This window comes from Pseudopodoces humilis, chromosome 5 (assembly GCF_049639895.1).
Source record: "Pseudopodoces humilis isolate 2021_Gansu_Grassland_sample_001 chromosome 5, ASM4963989v1, whole genome shotgun sequence".
In the NCBI taxonomy this organism is placed as follows: domain Eukaryota; kingdom Metazoa; phylum Chordata; class Aves; order Passeriformes; family Paridae; genus Pseudopodoces; species Pseudopodoces humilis.
The window spans coordinates 68,813,347-68,826,179 of record NC_142204.1 but is presented as its reverse complement, the minus strand read 5'-3'; positions in this window follow the sequence as shown (position 1 = coordinate 68,826,179).

Below are 12,833 nucleotides of genomic sequence, written 5' to 3'. Positions count from 1 at the left end.
GTGTGCCGAGGGCAACCCACCATAAGAGCATATGGAATATTTTAGTGTGCATTGTTGGTTTTTTTCCTCCTGGTTTTTTTTTTTAATTTTTAAATAGACTTCGGTTTTATTCACAGCATAATTTTGTTTCCATTATGATTGTCTTTTGTCTCTGATAAAAGCTGACATCCATAGCCTGGGAGTTATCAAAATAATCAGGTGAACTGAGGAAGGGTGGGAGGGTTTGATGACTTTGGGAGTCTCTTCAGCTTAAAAAACCCCAACCCCCAAAACCCCTGCATTCTGGGCAGGATTCAACTCTTCCTTCTGACATCTGACTGAAAAACCTGTGTTTAGTTTATGTAACATCCAAATTGCCTTTCTGAGGTGCCTTCATTTCTCCTGAGAGCAGAGAAAGTCTCCAAAACATGGCCTCTGAAATTCAGGCTATGCCATACGTGCAACAAAAAACCACACATGTAGCATGCTCTTCCAGTTTTGTTTTGCCATGCTGGTTTTGTTGGATGGGACAAAAAGGGAAAGTCAATGACACCTCTAGACTCTTCCTTAAGCAGTGACAAAGGAAAACATGCTGCTTTTGGCGCAGCATGACGCACAGCTAAATGAGGGCTGTTGGGCCGACTGTGGCTGGCCTCTTGGCAAAGTCTGGTCTTCCATGTGGGTGCAGACCAGTGTTTCACACCTGGGATGTGATCAAGGGGGAGTTGGTCATGTTGCTTTCCATAAGCTTCCTTTCTGATGGAAATTTGGCTCATGAGACGATGTTGTGTGTGGCAGGATGTGTGTGCATGTCTGTGTGTCTGTCTGCCTGGTAACTCTGGAAGACATTAGCCAAATTCAATCACATTTGACAGCAGGACTGTAGATTTAAAGATATGCAGCTCCTGTAAGCTGCTGGAAAACAGTACAGTACTGGGGCTGAAGATTTTGTTGAAAGAAAGAAAACAGTGTTAGGTCCACCCTTTTTAGACGTTAGGGAATCCATACAGGAAGGATATTTTGAATGTCCTACCTGTAGGAGCAGCTTTAATTGGTTTATGACATATCAGATACAAAAGAAATCATTGCCTGCTTCTGTTTTCTGTGATACCTAGTAAGTTACAAACACATGCATAAGCTTTCTCTTTTCTTTTCTTTTCTTTTCTTTTCTTTTCTTTTCTTTTCTTTTCTTTTCTTTTCTTTTCTTTTCTTTTCTTTTCTTTTCTTTTCTTTTCTTTTCTTTTCTTTTCTTTTCTTTTCTTTTCTTTTCTTTTCTTTTCTTTTCTTTTCTTTTCTTTTCTTTTCTTTTCTTTTCTTTTCTCTCTTCTCTTCTCTTCTCTTCTCTTCTCTTCTCTTCTCTTCTCTTCTCTTCTCTTCTCTTCTCTTCTCTTCTCTTCTCTTCTCTTCTCTTCTCTTCTCTTCTCTTCTCTTCTCTTCTCTTCTCTTCTCTTCTCTTCTCTTCTCTTCTCTTCTCTTCTCTTCTCTTCTCTTCTCTTCTCTTCTCTTCTCTTCTCTTCTCTTCTCTTCTCTTCTCTTCTCTTCTCTTCTCTTCACTTCTTCTCTTCTCTTTCTCTCTTAATCTCTCTTTCTCTCTTAATCTCTCTTTTTTTTCACTAATAAGGGAGCTTCTGCTGCTACCTTAGTGCAACCCTGTTAGAAGTCAACCAACCAGGAGATAAAAATCACTTGGACACAAGCTCCATGAGACCTGCTGTCCACCTACTATTTTTCCCCCTTCTAATGCTTGGAAAGGGAGTTCCAGGTGTAAGAAACACTTATTAGCTTATTATTAGAGGTAAATCTAATCAGCTGGTGATCTGTCATAATGACATTTCTCTGAATATAAGAGGAGAAAAAGCCTGGGGCCATGACAGTGATAAGTTTCCCACCCAAGACAAACCAAGGTGAGCCCTATTGGGTCAGAGTGTGACTGATCACTGTGGCTGTACCCTGTCACATATCTTGCAAGGAAGCTCCATCTTCTTGTGGGTAGGTTAGTACAGTTTCTCATTATTAATATGGCTCTGTAGGTGTGCCAGGCCCTTTCCAGACTAATTAAATAAAAGGTCTCTGCCCCAAGGAACTAACCCAGCAAGGGATGACAATAAACAACAAGAGGAAGAGGGTTACGCAAGTGAAAGATCATGAGATACATCTCATGTTGTACCAGTATGTTGGGCCAAATCCTCAAGTAATTACATAAAGCCCAATTTTGCCAAGTTGTTCATTGTTAAGTTGCTCCACCCTCATGTAAGAAATCCCATTGAATTCACTTAATGAGAAAAAAAATACAGAGCTGTGCTGAGAGGGGAACGATCACACCTGCAGCTCAAGAAAGTGGATCTGGTTGTGGGGAAAGGTTTATCAGGAGATAAAGAGTACAACTGAGCTTTAAGGTGTTACCTGTGTGATACCTGGGTGATACATGGATATTTAGTTTTATTAAGTACTGCAACAAGGTGGAACGACGCACTTGGATTCCCTTGAAGTTAATTATTTTCAGATTCAGTCATTATGATTGGATGGTATAAGACACTTAGGAATCAATGGAAGACAAGTGGCCTTGAGAATCTAGCTTCATATCTTTAAAACTGGATCTTCTACAACAGCTATCAATTACCATCTCTCCCTCAGAAAGACCTTGTGTGAGAGGTTCCCTCCTTCCTGAAGCCACAATGACTCACACTTACAGTTGACATTCAAGGAACAAAGACGTCTTCAGCATCTATCTTGATGTTCATTTGGGCCAAGATGGCAAGTCCCAATCTGCTTTGCTTTGAGCTTGGAGAGAGAGGGGCTGATGTTATAAAGATCAAAGCAGGTCCAGACTCCCCTGACGTTATTCTGCTTAAATGTAGGGTTTGGGGATAATTCCCAGCTCTAGTTTCAGGAAAATCTCCTACCTTTCAGCAGGGATCTTGGTCTTTCAAGGAAGCAAATGCTCCTGTACCAAAGGAATCTAGCTAGGTCTATGGCAAATAACAGCTCTGATGTCGGGAGATATTTTTTTTTTCCCACTGGATCTAGGCCATAGACAGAAATGCAATTCCAAGAAGTGGGCAAACAACTGTAGGGAGGGAATAGTTGGGAGTGGGACTCTGTTCAGGTACGTAGGTTGAAGGCAAAGGAAACTTTGTGTATGTTGGCTCTGAAACCATGTGAGGTAGAGGGTGGTACAGAGAAAAACTCAGACAGTAGCTCACCTCCCTCTTCCCCGGGGGCAAATGCCTTATTTTCAGTTAGGAATGGATACATAATAAAGGAACGAGCTCTGTTGCCATCATGATGCAGAACCTGGCAGTGCCTGTTTCACAATGCTGGTTTAAGCATAAGCAATACCACATGAGAACAGGGAGAATGATGATGGACCCAAAATTTGTTAAACTACTTGCAGAGCACACATTTTGCCTGTGCTCTGACAATCAAGGCTCTCACAGAGCTTCCTGAGGCCCACGTGCTCCCAGGGGACTTTCTGCCCTCAATGAGCAGGATGCTGAGACTCCATTCTCTTTCAGACAAGGTCATCTCACAGAGAAGAAGGGGCAGGACATCAAGGATCCTATCAAAAGCCTCCAGCTGATGTGGTACCCTGTGAACAGTAGAGTCTTGCATTGGTCAGTCCACAGGCACCACTTTTCCCAGCTCGTGACCAATGCTGCCCAGACAATCCAGCCCTGACGGTATAGATGTGCATCCCAGGAAGCACAGATGGATGTCTGCTCAGCACTTTCAGGGACTTGAGTTACCCCAGGCTCCTGTTTGTGCTGGCTGTCAGAAATGAAACAACCCGGCAGCTCAGGCAGGGGACTGGAGAGGGAAACTGATACGGAACGGTTAATACAACACCGGTCCTTTACACTGAGGATGAGCCAGTCACTTCTGAGCAACATAAGAAATCCACTCCAGCTGAAAAGCATATGTTTCTTTTCTCTTTACAGCAAAGCTCCCATTTCAGGCACAGGTATTATTTGTTTCTTGAAATCCCCTTTCCTTGTGTCTGCTCTGCTGACCTGATCATCTGAGAGCCCTGAGAGTGGTAGTTATCCCTTCCTACTATTGTTTGCTCTCAAGACCAGTTTGGAAATGCTGTGTGCATGTGTGTTTGCTTTGTTTCTCTTGCTAGTTGTTGTTGGTTTTTATTTCCTTTTCTTTTCTCTGGGCTTAGATGTACACAAATACAACAAAGAAATCAGAAGTGGGAGGACTGTGGCATGCAAATCTGTCAGTGTGCAATTCAATTAGTGTATTGTTACAAGTGAAGCACCAGCAGCCTGGTGAGAAAAAGGAAGTGCCAGGTGCTAAAAGGACAACAAGACAGTTTTTGGTGTAGCACACCAGACAGGTTTTTCTGTCTTCAAGAAGTTTACTTGTTCTTTCTCACATACAGATGAGTAAAACTGGAGGGCATCTCTTAATTCTCCAAATTGTATCTCTTCTTTCATTTAAACTCTTCCACGAGCTGAAAATGGCTCATGTGGAAGAAGTTTCTTGGTGTGTTTTTGCTGTCACTGCACTAACTGGAAGTTGTTCAGGTATTTCACCCTAGTCTTTCTTCCACCAGCCTGTGTTTATTTAGTTTCAGTTATGCCATTTGTTGTGCTCATGCTGTCTTTTAGTTTAAACAGATTTTTTTTTTCTCCCTATTTGCTCTGCTGTTGTATTTATAAATAAATCAGCACTGTTGTCCCAGTCCTTGCTTTGTTCAGCTAAACAAGCCAAGATGTATCCACTTTTTCTGTGTCATGGGTTCACCATTTCCTAACACATCTCAGCACTGGAGCTTTGTACTGTGAATTCATCTCTCCTAAATACAGGTAACTAGGATCTATTTTGTTGCTTTGGAGGTTGTCCTCCATGTGTTTTGTGCAGATCCAGACAGAAATTATAGGAAATTTCCTCTCCTTATAGGAAATACTTTATAAGGCACATTTTTGGTAGCCATGTCACTTTCTTTTGATGCTTGATCCAATTCTGTTTAACACTGTATGAATTATCTGCATGAGGGGATTGAGTGCATCCTCAGTAAGTTCACAGATGACACTAAGTAGGGTGGGAGTGTTGATCACCTGGAGGGTGGGAAGGCTCTGCAGAGGGATCTGGACAGGCTGGATCCATGGGCTGAGAACAACTGGATGAGGTTCAACAAGGCAAAGTGGCGTGTCCTGCCCTGGGTCACAACAACCCCTTGCAGTGCTACAGGCTTGGGGAAGAGTGTCTGAACAGGACCTGGAGATGTTGGTTGAAAGCTGGATGAGCTAGCTGTGCCCAGGTGGCCAAGAAGGCAAATGACATCCTGGCTTGGATCAGAAATAGTGTGGCCAGCAGGACCAAGGCAGTGATTGTCCCCCCAAACTCCACTCTGGTGAGGAGGACACACTTCAAGTCCTGTGTTCAGTTTTGGGCTCCTGGATTAGATGAACTTTAAAGGTCTCTTCCAAGATAAACTACTCTATAAGTCTTTAAAGAGAGACATTGAGGTGCTGGAACATGTCCAGTGAAGGAAAAAGAAGCTGGTGAAGGGTCTAAAGAGCAAGTCACATATGGAGCAGCTAAGGGAACTGGGATTGTTTAGTCTGGAAAAAAAGAGAATTAGTGGGTACCTTATTGTCTTCTACAACTACCTGGAAGGAGGCTGTAGTGAGGTGGGGGTTGATTATTCTCCTAAATAACAAGTGAAAGGACAAGAAGAAAAGGCCTCAAGTCGTGCCAGTGAAGGTTTACATTGAATGTAAGGAAAAATGTCTTCACAGTGTCTTCAGCACTTGAATAGTTTGCTCAGGCAAGCAGTGGAGTCACCATTCCTGGAGGAATTTAAAAGACATGTAGATGCAGCATGTGGGGATATGATTTAGTGGTGGCCTTGGCAGTGCTGGGTTAATGGTTGGACCCAGTGATCTAAAAGGTCTCTTCCAAAGTAAATGATTCTAGGATTCTGTGATCCATGCATCCCACTTTTCAGAAATAAATTCAGTCCCTCAAACTGATTTCTGAAGAACTGCAGTCATATTTTCCTTCCAGCTCAGTATTTCCTCTCTCAACACCACCTGTTGTAATTTCTGACATAGTGGCTCCCCTTTCCATCATTAAATTCCTCTCCCAATCTCCATATTCTACTACTAAATTTCTCATGAGGAATCATATCAAATGCTTTACTGAAGTCCAGAGAGATTAGACCTGCTACATTTTCTTCATTAGAAAAGGAAATGATTAGGTCAGTTGAGAGAGATCTATCTTTTCTAAAACACGTGCTTTATTGCAATTTTCATTTGCAACTATGCCTTTAATCATTCTTTATTGCTGAATGTGTTCCATAATCTGACTTATTGCTGTTGCCAGCCCACATCTTCTGGTCTAGCTCCTTCAATTTAGGACTTTGTAGACCTTATACAGCCATTCACAGTCAGATTTTGTGCCTATATTTAGAAAAGTAAATGAAATGGTCATGGGTTCATTCTCTGATCCCAGAAATCATGGCAGGGCATGGTGTGAGATGGTACACCTACACTTTAAAATCCAACTTCCCACCAAAAGAAGTTGTCTCATGGGTACTCTTTACTAGGAATAATGTACGTGATGTCTTCTCAACCATGCCTCAGCATGTCAGGTGCCACAGGACAAAACTAGGGACAGAGCTAAGAGCAGGGCAATCACATGCCCTGGCCTTGTTTAATATGCTAGTTCAGGCAAAACTAATAATTCTTTGTGCTTTTTCTCAGACCTCTGCAGGAAGATTGTTTAGTTTTCCCTTGAGCCAATGGCAATTTCAAGAAAGTGCTTCATACTCCCATTCCTCTTTTCCATTAGCCTTTATGCCTCTAAGGCTGTGTTCAGCATTCCCATCCTTTACTGGAAACTTTTGTGATTTGTTTGAATTTCCTTTGCAAATTCTAAGTGGGTTTGACTTGTGGCAATTCTTCCATTCAATGTCTTTGTTTCAACCATCATATTTCAGCCATTAAAAATTTCAGTGTCTAGTTTGAGATGGTGAGCCTGTGTCTCTCCAGGGTCTATGGATGACTTTAAGCACTCATCTCCATTCTGATCTCTTAAAAACTGGGCGAGAAAAGTCTCATCCTATATTTAAACAACCCTCTATTTGCTCACTCTTATTCTCCCTACAATGAACTAGTAACAGGAGAATGGAATGTTTTAGGTGAGGTCTTCAATCCAGAGGCAGCTCCAATGGAGCAATGGTGATTTTCACTGGCTGAGACCTGTGCCTGCAGCTTTCCCTGGAGAGCCAGGATGAGAAAGGTTTGACGCCATATTTTTCTTACAGAAGTCAGACACAAACAGGATTGTTGCTCCCATGTAGAGATTTTTTTCCTCCCCACCCCTGTGACGTGAAGCATAAGGCTGCACATTTCAGCTTCTTTTTGGATAGAGGCAATAATTTCTTAATTTGCCCTGAAGGGGCACGCGCATAAATGGGGAGGAAAAAAATTAAGAGCTTGTGGAATTGATTGGAGGAGAGATGCATCTTGTTCAAACTAGAAGTGAAAATATATTCCAAAGGAGAAATCATTAGCATTTTCATTAAATGCCAAAGACTGTGACTATTAGACCTACCTCAGGCAACCCTGAGGTTGAAAACTTTTCAACAAGATTTAATTGATCCAGATGGATTGAGGTTGTTTTTGTTTTTACCCCTTCCACCCTTCTACCCCCTACTTAAATCTCTGTACTCCATCACCTGTGAGAAAACCCCAAACCAAACCAAATTAAAATAAATAAACAATGCCTTCAGCCCACGCCCTGGAATGAAAACTGCAGTGTAATATGAAATGTGTCCTGATCGTCTTGTTATGGAGCCTGGTGACTCACCAACTGCTACAATTGGGGTTAGATAAAATAAAGGGATTATAATTAAGGAGGCAGCAGGAGGATGTTAACTGGGCAGTCAGAGAGGGAGGCAGGCCCATTACAGACCCGGGTGTGCTGGGAGCCCTGCCAGGGATGTGTGGACACGCAGCTCGGCTGCGGGATTTGCAGCAGAGGGTCTGCTTAAAAAGACACAACAGGTCCCAGTTTGTCTGAGCTACTCAGGCATGCTGGGAGGAGAGGGATCCCCAGTTCCTGTTTGTTTCTCTGTAGGTATCCCCCAAAAATGCACAATTCCCAGCTACCGTGAAGATGAGTGGTGAAGGGCTCATCTGCCACTCCTGGTTGAGGGAAGTCGTGGAAACATTTCTTGAATTGTTGAAGATTTGACATTATTTCTGGGTAGGATTTTAATCCTGAACCTTGATGTAGGGATCTCTTTCCTTTGAAAAGAAATTTGAATCAGCCCTCTGGACACAGCAGAAACTAACTGCTGGTGACTATAAGTAAGGCCAGTGCAGGCACATCCTCCATGGCAGTGGGGAGCAAGTTTACTACTGATGGAGAAGAAGACAACAGCTTGCTGGCACATGACTATTAGGTTTAGACAACATACTTGGAACAGAGGCAGTAATATTTTAACCTGTTGGATACAAGATCATGCAGTATGTAGGCAGGTTGGGTCTTCCAACACTTAGCATACCAATAGAGATATTCTTTCTCTCTCCATGTTCTCAGTTAGTTTTTTGGTTCTTGGATTCCTGAAGAAAAATGACTACAGAAATAATTCTGTCAAAACCTCCTTCCCATCTTACTTCCAACAGCCTGAGAGAGCTGGCCTCAAAGTCCCAAGGCCAGGTGGATGGTATGATGGTGTTCCACGTGACAACATGCCAGAGCAGGGCCACAAATGATCTATGGCCAGTGCAAATGCTTCTTATGTGAGCCCATGCAAGCCATTTACCTGGGTGCAAAGCACCTGATGCTTCAGTTTGGGATGGCTTAATACCTCCAGTAATTATCCAAAGGAGCCCTGAACACTCTCATGATTAAATATCAGGTTAGAACTGGACCTGAGATGAAATCTGTGAAAATGCAGTCATGTTTGGAAAGGGCTGCAGGAGTCATCCAGGGCTGTGACTGTGGTATCAGAGTTTCTTGGAAGGAAAAGTGTGATGATTTCTCATCACACTTTTTGATTGAGTTTTGGTAGGATGTTCTGTATTATTCCCCAAGCTGGAGCTTTGCCAGGACACAGGAATTTAAGTGCCTGAATGCAATGCTTCCCTGATGGAGTTGGTAGCTGGCAGAGCCTGAAGCTTGCTCCAAAACTTCACCCTGGATTTAGCCACATGTGTGACTCTTTTTCCTCATGCTCCTCTGTCTATCAGTATTTGCCTGTTGTCATTCATCTGTCACTTACACTAGAAATGCCCTGGGGCTGGCATCCCCTCTTTGTTCAGAGCTTGTGCAGCCTCTTGCACAATGAACCCTGTGGTAACACGGCCAAACAACAATTGCTAAGGGTGAAAGATCGCCAGGTTACAGATGGCAAAACCAGTCCTCAGGACTGGCTGTCTAATAGAATAACAACAACAAATTCATAATAATAATGGCAGGAGTAATGAATAGTTATATTCAAATGTTAGCTAGCTGGAGCTCGCCACTCGCTTCTGCAGTTACAATAAAATTTATTCTCCTTGCTGAACATGTATTTGCCTGCATTGCCAATGTGCTAATTCTGCTCCTCACAGTTTTTCTATTTACTTTGCTGCATCTTTCTCAATTAAAAGAAAAAAAAAAAAGAAGAAATAAAAATCAAATCACATGGCATCAAAGAGCTACATCAGGAGGTCATTGCATCAAATGCTGCCGCTAGTTTAATAAAGGAACTGACTAATATACTCATTAGTGGTGCTCGTTCCTAATGCCCGATCAGATAATGAAATTGAAATATCATGTTTTAGGGTGTAATCAGGATCCCTGCAGGTGCTGGGATGGAATTGCCCCATAGGTACAGCATTACACAGTTAACTAGGTGTGTTACTTGACAGGGTGTTTCAGCTTCCCAAGCCTGCGGGTAGGAAGAGATGAGCAGGACTGTCAGCGTAGCCAGTGAGAATGGGGAATTGGGTTGGAAACAAGGGAAAAAAGCTGAAGTGACCAGGGTTAAAGTGGATTGAAGCATCTGGGAGCAAATGGCAAGTGTCAAGGCACCTAGGGGACCAGATGGGACCAGGTGGATGTGTGGAGACGCAGTGCTGGCCCTCTGGGAGGACACACCACGCTGCCTGCGGACAAGGAGATCCTTGGGTTGGCTGGGCACTGGTGGGTGTGTGCAGATAAAGGCACTGAAGCAGGACTCCTGGGAACATCAAAGGCTTCACTGCCTCCCTGGCATTTAAAAAGTAGAGAGAAAAAGGTCAGTGTGGATGCAAAATCCCCATGTGTGGAATTGGAGTTGGGGTGTCCTGCCTACCAGGCTCCTTTTATCCCTGGCTCTGAGTTGCAAAGCCCTTGGTTAGCAGGTAGTAGCAAGAAGGAGTGGTCCTTGCTTCCCTGGGTCTACAGTGTCTCCTACACAAGGTTTTTAATCCCCTGTGTCCCAGAGAAGGTGCAATAGCAGTCTCATTGTTCAGGGACAACAGATAAGCATGTTACAAGCCTTGTTCCAGCTTTCTCTTCCCCAGCTCAAATATTTGTCTTCTAAGTTTCCACTAAGTGACTAATTCCATAGAAGTATGAAGCACATTTTTTAAATTGCATTTTTTTTAAATAGAAAAAATGAAAACACATTAAAAAAAAATTCAAACCCAGCCCCAGTCTAATCAATGCTACCAGACTTTGGGTAAACCGGGCTGAATGACAAGAGTTTTCCAGAGGAATTTGTTCTGTATGGAAGTTAACTTTAAACACTTTTCTTCATTGCCAGATGATTTAATACTGGATGAGCCAATGAAAGACTTCAGAGACGCTCAAATTACTTCCCAAGTTGCTCACAGAATATGTTCTGCTGAGACAACACCAGGCTAGAGACTTCAGTGGGATTAGCAGTAAAACAAAGTTTTGTTTTACTAGAGTATTTTAGATTCTCTTCCAATCTTTATTTCTTTTTATTTTTCTCCCTCCTGCTCCTAATTAATTAATAATAAAATCTTACATGTTAGTAACAACCCCTCCTGGCTAGTGTCTCTCAACACTTCCTATTTGCTCTCTTCCTTCAGCTTCCCAAAACTTCCTCCTTCCACTTTTTTTTTTTTTTCATGTACTGTCGTGGAAAGACAGTTCAAATCCTTTCAGAAGAAGCAGCGAGCTCACCCAGTGCTTACGCTCCTACTGTCAAGTTTTTCAGAAAAGGGATAAAAGAGGTGGAAGAGGAAAGTGCATGTCACTTCCCAGGGTTTCTCAGGGAAAGTCTTTGCTTAACTCCAGGAGAGGGCTCAGGGCTGTGATTTATCTGGAAAGGGAGGTGTCCTCTTGCTGAACAGAATATGGTACCTGTGAGGAGCTCCCTACAGGGAGACAGGATTTAAAACATTTCATTTTCTCATCTTTTCGCCTTGGCATTCTCTATTGGCTAATTTAGGCAGGATCCCGACCATGTGCAGACAGACTGCTATGAAACTTGTTTTTAGGTGGATTCTACAGGGAGATCCATGGGAATCAGGTCCCTGTATAATTACAATTAAACACCTAAAGCTATGGCTGTGTTGATAAACTAAACAAGGCCAGGGCTCGAGCCCAGGTACTGGCACATGATCTCCCAAACTATCCAACCTTTAGCATGGTCCCTGGTGATGGTTTTGTCCTGTTCCAACTAGCACTCTCCCAGACAATGCCTGGGCACGGTCCAGGGACAGCCTGGGCCAAGGAGCATCACCGCAGGCGGTTCAGATGCAGCCCCCCAGTTTTGGAAGGAAAGGCACTTATCAGCATGGACGCAAACTGGTCTGTGCCAATTGGCCTCTGGGCCAGAGAACAGCCCCATGCATGTCTTATTTACTAGAATAGATGAAGTTAAATGCTTCCAAGAATGTAGCCTGGGATGCTGAATAGGGACTTGGGAGCATGGATGCGACCATAGCCTCGGGAAAAAAAAAAAGAGGATTAAAGTGGTGATTGGTTTTTCCAAATATTAATCAGTTCCTTCCAACTGATCTTCTGTGCACAGCTTCATTTCCAGAAATCCTAAAAGGAGCTGGATTCCTCATTGCTTTTTTTCTGCTGCTGCTGTTTTCTTGTACAATCACAATCCACTTGTGGCCACTTCCCAGATAAAACAGTATGAAAGTCATGAACGTGGACAACTAGGGTAGCAAGTCAGGGTTATTTAATACTGGAATGGAAGTGAATTTTTTAGCTGGAACAAGGTGTTCTGGTGTTTTCCTTCAGGCACTTGTCAGGAGTGTTTGATGCCTCTGTCATAACTTGGTGAAACAAGATTTTTCACTCCCTCCAATCTGCTCCAGTGCAATATTGGGTGGAAGGTTGTAATAAGACTTCAGTGGTGCTGGTGAGAATAAATCTGGGGAGATGAAACTGGCCCATTCTCACAGCATGAAATGAAAGTTGGTATATTGGTATCCCTTGCCACGAGCACTCAACTTCCTGGGTCAACAATGGAGCCTGTGTTTGTGCAGCACCTCGTGGAGAGGTGTCCTTGTCCCAGCCAGCTCACCAAGCAACGTGACACCACAAGCACTGTACCCTACAGAGAACCCACATGCTTCAAACTGGGGGTTTGTGCTTGAAAATCTTTGCTGCAATCATCTTGATGTTAACCTTTAGGGGAGTTTCTCAGCTCACTGGTAATTTGCTGAATTAGGCAAAGTACTAGAGATGGGAAAAAAAAAACAACCAGCTTTTAAATTCTGATTCTGGAACTTATTTTGACTTCATCCACTCAGATTTCTGCCTGTATAGAATTTAAGTTTCTTGCATTAGACATTAGGTGTATATTATACTTGCACATTTGGTGTGTGTGTGTGTGTGTATTACAAACAGAGGTGTGTGTGTAATAGAAATGTGTGTGT